This window comes from Gossypium arboreum, chromosome 2 (genome assembly GCF_025698485.1).
Source record: "Gossypium arboreum isolate Shixiya-1 chromosome 2, ASM2569848v2, whole genome shotgun sequence".
Classification (NCBI taxonomy): domain Eukaryota; kingdom Viridiplantae; phylum Streptophyta; class Magnoliopsida; order Malvales; family Malvaceae; genus Gossypium; species Gossypium arboreum.
Genome location: NC_069071.1, coordinates 81026978 through 81034545, shown reverse-complemented (window position 1 = coordinate 81034545; position 7568 = coordinate 81026978).

The window sequence follows — 7568 nt, the reverse complement described above, 5'->3', positions numbered from 1 at the left end:
ACATGTGGAGCACCCGAGATTAGTGTTGCAAATTTTACGGGATAAGCGGTTATATGCTAAGTTCAGAAGTGTGAGTTCGTTAAGAGAGGTTAGCTTCTTGGGTCATGTGGTATCTCGATCGGTATTCGAGTCGACCGAGCAAAATTTCAGCCATACTTAACCGAAGCCTCCAAGAAATATTACCGAGGTTCTGAGTTTTTGGGACTTGGTTACATTACCGACGGTTTGTAAAAGGATTCTCGATGATAGCCACACCCATGACGAAACCGCTTGAAAGATGTCAAGTTTGAATGGACGGAAAAGTGTCGTAAAAGTTTCGACCAATTGAAAACTCATTTTACTAAGCTCCAAGATTAGTACACCCGAATCGGCAAAGAGTTTGTCATCTATAGTGATGCCTCCCTACTTGGGTTAGGTTGCGTATTGATGCAAGAAGGTCGAGTTGTGGCCTACGCGTCGAGACAATTAAAGCCACATGAGAAAAATTATCCGACCCATGATCTCGAATTAGTCGCCATCGATTCGCTTTGAAAATATGGCGACATTACTTATTTGGTGAGAAGTGCCATGTATTTTGGATCACAAAAGTCTCAAATATTTGATGACTCAAAGAGACTTAAATCGAGACAAAGACGTTGGCTTGAGTTGTTGAAAGATTATGAGCTGGTCATTGATTATCACCCGAAAGGCTAATGTGGTTGCGACGCCTTAAGCCGAAATCACTGCTTGCTTTACGAGAAATGAATGTACACTTGTCTATCCTACCCGACAATGTGTTAATAGCCAATTAAAGGCCAAACCATTATTGACTCATCAAATTCGTGAAGCTCGAAAAGTTGACGATGAGTTGGTTGCAAACGGGCTGAGTGTGTTCCAACAAGGAATCGGAGTTTCAAATTGATGATGACGATTGTTTGAGGTTCGAAATCGTTTGTGTGTTCCAAGAAATTCGAACTCATTTCGATGATTCTAAACGAAGCTCATTGTAGCCGAATGTCAATTCACCCGGGAGTACGAAGATGTAAAACGATTTGAAATGTCGGTTTTGGTGGCATGGTATGAAACGAGACATCTCCGACTTTATTTCGAGATGTTTAATATGTCAACAAGTGAAAGCGAACATCAAGTGCCTTCGTGGTTACTTCAACCGATCATGATACCCGAGTGGAAATGGGATCGAGTCACAATGGACTTTGTGTCCGGCCGCCATTGTCGACTAGTAAGAAGGATGCGATTTGGGTTGTTGTTGATAGACCGACTAAGTCGGATCACTTTATCCTGTATGCACGGATTTTTCATTGGATAAACTAGCTGAATTGTACGCTTCTCAGATTGTGAGATTACACGGTACTGATTTACATTGTGTGATAGAGATCCGAGGTTCACCTCGCGATTTTGGAAGAAATTGCAAGAAGCTTTGGGTACCAAGTTGCATTTCAGCACCGCCTTTCACCCCCAAACCGATGGTCAATCCGAGCGAATAATTCAGATACTTGAGGATATGTTGAGATGTTGCATCCTCGATTTCAGTGGTTCATGGGAACGATATTTACCTTTGATTGAATTCGCTTACAACAATAGTTTTCAATCAAGTATTAAGATGGCGCCTTACGAGGCCTTGTACGGGCGTAAATGCCGTACACCATTGTTTTGGACCGAGCTCGGTGAGAGCAAAATTTTCGGAGTGGATTTGATTAAAGATGCTGAACAGAAAGTAAGAGTAATCCGTGAAAATCTGAAGATAGCCTCCGATCGTCAGAAGTCGTACGCGGATCTAAAACGAAAAGACATTGAGTATCAGGTGGGAGATAAAGTGTTTCTTAAAGTTTCGCCTTGGAAAAAGATACTCAGATTTGGGCGCAAGGGCAAATTGAGTCCGAGGTTCATCGGGCCATATGAGATATCCGAACGAGTCGGTCCAGTTGCGTATCGTCTGATTTTGCCCCCTGAACTTGAAAAGATTCACGACGTCTTTCATGTTTCGATGCTTCGACGCTATAGATCCGATCCGTCGCACGTAATTTGTCCATCAGAGGTTGAAATTCAAGCCGATATGAGTTATGAAGAAGAACCGATTCGTATCCTAGCTCGTGAAGTGAAGGAGTTGCGAAACAAAAGGTGTAACACCCCGAACCCGAGACCATCGCCGGTGTCGGACACGAGGGGTTAACAAGCCAAGTCCACATATTTTGCCCACCAATTTGACATTTCCAGTCAGGCTGGAAAACTGCGTCACCGTCGCCTTAAAAATCATATCTCGAGTTTCAAAACTCGGAAACTGGTTTTGTAAATTTTCCCTGAATTTAGACTCATATATCCATCCATGGATTTATTTCTAGAATTTTTGGTCGGGCCAATTGGTACAGTTTATTAGTTAAAGTCACCCATGTTACAGGGATCAACTGCTCTGACCTTCCCGTGTTACAACTTGAATATCTCTCTGTACAGAGCTTTAATACTGGTACCGTTTGTTTCTAATGAAACTAGACTCAAAATGGAATCTTTACATATAAGGCATGACTCCTAATTCTTTCTGGATAATTTATAGTAAATTTTTAAAGTTGCGACAGGGGACCCAGAAACCGTTCTGGCCCTGTCTCACAATAGCTTTAATATCTCTTAACGTGTAACTCCTATGACCGTTTCGTTTCTTCCATATGAAAATAGACTCATCAAGGTTCATTTACATAGCTTATTCTATATTTAATACCATTCCTACAATTTTTGGTGATTTTTCACATTCACGTCACTGCAGCTGGCAGCATCTGTTTTTAAGGTAGGTCTTGCCTATTTTGTAGTCTCCATGAACCAACTAGTCTTGCCATACATAGGTTCACATATGATCATTTTAACCATACCAATGGCTGATCATGTGACCAACACTCCCATTTCCAATCCATGATCACATCATGACACCATATATATATATATACAAACCGCAAATAGTCTAAGTTCAGACTTCACTTTTACGAGCCATTTTCGCATGGCCGCATACATATACATCACAACATATTTAAACCAACAAGGGGTAGTCCTATACATGCCATTTCAAAGTTCAACCAAAAATTATACCAAAATGGAGGCTTTGGTAGTGTAGATGACTTCGACTTTAATGATCCCGAATCCGATTGCTATCGAGCACAATCTATAAAATAGAGAGCCAAAGCAACGGGTAAGCATATTTATGCTTAGTAAGTCTCAAGCAATAAAATCAGCTTTAATTAAAGCAATACATTCACATAACCAAATACATCATTTCATTAATACACATTCACATAATCATACTTACTTCACCATCCCAACTCTTATGTTCATACACAAATAACGGCTTCATTAAGGCCGATAACTTGTTCCATCATAGGAGCGGATATGCATACGCTCTTACTCCTAGCGCAAAGCACACACCACACTTACCTTGTTATTGGGAAATTTCACAAGTGCATTAGCTGAAATTTTCCAGCAAGCTTATAATTTTCAAATCACATACCTTCGAGTTTAACCGGATGTAGCTACTGTTCAAACGCCTTGGGACATAGCCCGGTTATGGTAACCCGCACCAAGGCCTCATTGGACTTAACCCGGATATCACGATTTGCACAAATGCCTTCGGGTCTTAGCCCGGATTTAACAACTTGCACGAATGCCTTCGGGTCTTAGCCCGGATATAATTACTAGCATAAATGTCCTCGGGACTTAGCCCGGATATCACAATTTGCTCATGCACCCATAATCAATAATCATTACACATTCCTATTTCATTTCACATAATTCGAGTAGGGTCATTTCTTGAGGACTTACCTCGGATGTTGTCGAACGGCTTTTACGGCTATTCGATCACTTTTCCTTCCCTTGTCCAATTGTGGCCCTCTAAGCTCTTGAGCTAATTCAAACAAATTTAATTTATTAAAACCTCATTATGCTAGTTTATGGCGAATATGACAAGGAGTCTAAATGGTCATATGGCCACCCTTTAGCTTGAGTACACAATGGTCATGCACATTTTATACTACATCAAGCAATTCAATACAATTCATTCAAGCATCAAGGAAAAGCTAAGGCCATCAATCGGCTACCTAAGGCCGAATATACATGTCCAATTTGAGGCCAATTATACACTTAACACCACACAAAAACAGCATGCATTTTACTAGTTAATGCTTTACATATTGTGGCTCAATACTTATAATATATCATCAAGCACTCATATGGCCGATTATACTTAGTCATACTTGCACCAAATCAACAATAAATTCCAAGATTTCCACATCATAGGTATACTAGGCCAATGTACTTGAAATTTCACAAACATTCTTCAACATTTTCTTCTTTAAACAAACATATTCATCACTTCTTCATAATCAAAATATCATGTGCAATCATATATACACATATAGGTGCAAGGTCAAATTCAAGGTGTCCATAGCCATCCAAAACACAAATTTTAACTAACATGCAAGAAGCATAAACCATGCTCATGAATGCTTCATGGTCGAATACATCATAATCATGCCCCTTTCAACTTCGGTCATGGTTAAACAAAAGAAAACTCAATGTCTTACTCAAGATTACTACAAAGAATTTCAAGAGTAGACAATCCATCATTGCATGCATCATTAGCAAGCTTCACACTTAGCATGCAATGGCTTTAACACAATAACAACTTTGGCCAAATACCATTTCCATGGCATAACAAAGATTTGAACCATGGCTAACATGCACATCAAGTTAGCAACCAAAACATGCATGAAACTCCTAACACAACCTCATACATACCTTAATCTTGATGCAAATTTAGCCAAATCTCCTTCTAGATCTCTTCTAAACCAAGCATGAAGCAAAAATCCTCCCCCTTTTTCCTTAGTATTTTCGGCCAAGAAGTGAAAATGGATGAACAAAAATTTCTCCTCTCTTTTCCTCTACTCACGGCAACAAGGGGCATCCAAGCTCATCTTTCTTTCTTTTTTTGTTCATTTATTTATGCTAATTTTTATTATATTACTTCATACATAACTCACTAGCCAAACATGTTGGAAACATGTTTTCCTTGCCCATCATACCCACCTTGGCGGCCACTATAGTCAAATTTGGGAAATTTGACATGCAAGGACAACATTTCCTAGTATGCATCAATAGGCCACTTCAACATTTGCCTACCTCATTTCTAAGTTTTCTCACACAAGTCCTTTCTAGTGAAATTCACCTTTATAACACTAAATCGAAACATCAAAATGTCATACACAAATTAACACATATCATAGGCATCAAAATAAATTTTTAAATTATTTTTATGCCTCGATTTTGTGGTCCCAAAACCACATCCCGACTAGGGTCAATTTTGGGCTGTCACAAAAGGGTTCCGCTGGTGAAGGTGTTATGGCTCAAACACGGGATAGAAGAAGCTACTTGGGAACCCGAGAACTCTATGAAAGAGCGATACCCAAATCTATTTACCGGTAAGATTTTCGGGGACGAAAATTTCTTAAGTGGGGGAGAGTTGTGACAGCCTTAAAACGACCCTAGTCGAATGTGGTTTCGGGACCATAAAACCGAGGCATAAAAATAATTTAATATTTATTTTATTGCCTATAATATGTGTTAACTCATGTGTGACATTTTTGATGTTTTGATTTAGAGTTATAAATGTGAATTTCACTAGAAAGGACCTAGTAGAAAACTTTGGAAGTATGATGGGGGAATGTGTAATGACTAATTAAAGCATGCATGCAAAACAATGGCCTTGCATGTCAAATATCCTCTTTTATAAGAGGTGGCCGGCCATGACAATGAGGATGGGCAAAACATGTCATAGACATGTTTTGTTGGTGCATTAGGAGAAAAGAAATAAACAAATAAGCATGGGTAATAAAGAATGAAAAAAATGTGTGTGAGTGAACCCCCTATTGCCGTGTATTGAAGAAAAGAAAAGAAAAAAATTGATCATCCTTTCATTCTCTCTTGACCGAAAATCCTAAGGAAGAAGAGGGAATTTTGCTTCATGTTTGGTTTGGAAGAGGATTAGGAAGGGTTTGGCTATACTTGCATCAAGATTAAGCACAAGGAGTTAAAGAAGGAGAATCAAGCAAGGGAAAGACGAAGGTCATCGAGTAGCCGACTTGGACCTGCTTTTACCCAACACAAGGTAAGTCACTAAGCATATATTTTGTATTGATTTGAATAGACATAATGTCTATGTAATTATGCCGAAAGGAATGATGAATTTATATACATGTGTGTATGTGGTGATGGAAGTATTGAATGGAAGGAAAAGAGGTGAGATGTATTGAGTTGTTGATTTCGGCACTAAGTGTGCGGGTATAAACATTTGTGATCATGAGAATGGCACTAAGTGTGTGGGTTTAAAACTTGTACAGCACTAAGTGTGCGAGTTTGATCATGTAGCACTAAGTGTGCGAGTTGATTATATAGCACTAAGTGTGCGGACTCACTATATGCTTTTGAATTACTATTGACACTGAGTGTGCGACACTATTGAGTTGATCACGGACAGCGGATCGGGTAAGTACCTTGAGTTCATGGCTAATAGGCGCTATGTTTATATTTGGGGTCGAGCTTGGTAAGTTTGAACCTATGTGACAATGTAAATTGAAGTCACGTACATAAGAATTATCATGAATGAGTGAAAGGCCATGTAGATGTATGATTGAATCGAAGGCCTAAGGAACTATGGTATAGTTCGGTTTGAATGGAGTAATTAGCCTCGCTCCATTTTGTTCCTTTTGCGATAATGTTATTAATGGTTGTTAGTGCATTGCTTATGACTTCTTCGAGTTATATACTCATTCGGTGTTTGCTCGTCACCTATTTTAGGTTTCTTGGACTCGACTTTTTGCGTGATTCGGGACCGTCATCAAGTCATCACACCGCTAACAACTTTTGGTATTTTCTTCGTAGTTGGTCTTGGAGTACATTTCGGCATGTATAGGCTATTATGTTTTGTTTGAACTTGGTATGTAAAATTTTGAATAGCCATGCGAAAATGGCTTATAAATGTTTTGAGCATAATGTTATAATCATTTGGTATGTATATGCTCATTAAGAAGCACGGAAATGTTTGGCAATGACCAGCCATTAGAATGGGTCATCATGATTATATTTTGGGACTATATGTGTAAAAGGGGTGGTTGAATCATAGAAACTATGTGTTAGAGAAAGTCTACCCTAGAAATAGATGCTGGCAGCAACAGTGATGTGGATATGAAAAATCACTAAAAATAGTAGAAATGGAATTAAATAGTGAATAAATTATGTAAATGAACCTTGATGAATCCATTTTCATATGGAAGAAACGAAACGGTCATATGAGTTGTATGTTAAAAGATATTTGGGTTTTCGTGAAACAGGGCCAGAACGGTTTCTGGATTCCCTATTCCGACTTTGAAAATTCATTATAAATTAACCAGAGATAATTAGGAGTCATACCATATATGTATAAATTCCTCTTTGAGTCTAGTTTCTATAGAAACAAACGACATCAGTATTGAAGCCCTGCACAGGGAGTTATTCGAGTTGTAACGCACGAAGGTCAGTGTAGTCGACCTCTGTAACAT